Here is a 1,436-nt window from a genome sequence, read left to right as displayed (position 1 = left end):
AGCCAAACTGGCTAGGGCTCTACTGTGGTTTTAACTAGCAGAGAAATCCTAACCATTTTGGTAATGGATATGTTGAATGCTGTCTGGAAAAGTCTACAGCTTCTCCACAAGAAAACTACCATAAGTGTGGAAATAAAGATGTGGTTAGAGTGACAGCACAAGGGTCAGGTATAGACGTTTCTGCGCTGGGCCAGGTAGGCGTTAGGGAAGGGGGACACATGTATTGAGCCTCAATTTTGTGCCCAAAATATTTTAGTCATCACTGATGTGCAGGAGTGGAGAAAAACACTGTCCACTTCTTAACCGCAAAGATGTGACTTGGTACAGAACTGGCTGTTTATAGAACCTGAACAGCTGGCAGTAGAGGGGGGATGTCACCTTGGAGGAAAAAGGAGCAGGAAGAGAAAGTTCAGGGAGAAGCTGGGCAAGGACAATGTAAGCTGGAGATGTGTGCATCTTATTGGGTGCCACCTGTCATCCCTAGCGTTTGTTCAATCCTTCCACAGGTTGGAGGCTTCTCACTCCTCTTGTAAACTCCTGAAATCGCCCTAGCATTGGTACAAAATTAATTAGAAATTAAGCTCTCTAGAAAAACATGACCTGGGCCAATTTGTCTAGATTTGCCCAGATCATGCGGGTGCATTTTTTTCCTATTGAAATTATTACAAAACAAAATCTTTATCCCCCATGTTAGAAGTCTATCAGGCTGATCATCCATCTCTCATATGCAGAAATGACAGTTTTGGAAACCTAAGCCACGTGAGCCATACTGTCAGGGTGAGCCACATGGATTGAGGGCTATAGTTGGTCAGCCTGCTCAATTGCATCAGCCAGGCCCTTGGCTTCTCCCAGGACAGGTTGCTAATGGAATCTTTAGTGCTTCTTTTCTAAAGCCTTGTTTTCTAGTTATAGCCTATCCTTATCTAATAAAAGAGAAACATGGTAATTGGCGTACGACTGCTACCCTTCCCATTGGCTAATCAGGGGTGATATGCAAATTAACTGTCAGCCAAGATGGCCGCCGGCAGCCAGGCAGCTTAAACTGAACATGAGGCTTGCTTGCTTCAGTGGCGGAGGACTCCAACGTTCCCCGCCTGCCTTGCCGGTCTCTCAGCCTGCAGTTTAAGAAACATAGTAACAAATAGAAGCTAACCAAACCAAATAGAAGTAACAAACCAGCTTTCAGGGAGCTGGGATCTCAGAACTGGAGTTGATACAGAGTTTCGATTGTAGAACCGAAACAAACCAGATACCTGCTTTCAGAAGCGGAAGCCTCAGAGCTGGAGCCAGGCTAAAGCTGGCCCAGAATAAAAAAAGAAAAAAAAAAGGAAAAAAGGAGCAATTGGGAGCTTCAGTCACAGCCTGAAAACAGCCCTCAGCCCCTCACTCAGACTGGCCAGGCACCCCAGTGGGGACCCCCACCCTGAAGGGTGTGT

Source organism: Myotis davidii, unplaced genomic scaffold (assembly GCF_000327345.1).
Source record: "Myotis davidii unplaced genomic scaffold, ASM32734v1 scaffold226, whole genome shotgun sequence".
NCBI classification, from domain to species: domain Eukaryota; kingdom Metazoa; phylum Chordata; class Mammalia; order Chiroptera; family Vespertilionidae; genus Myotis; species Myotis davidii.
The sequence above is the reverse complement of the archived record's forward strand: the minus strand, read 5'-3'. Positions refer to the sequence as shown.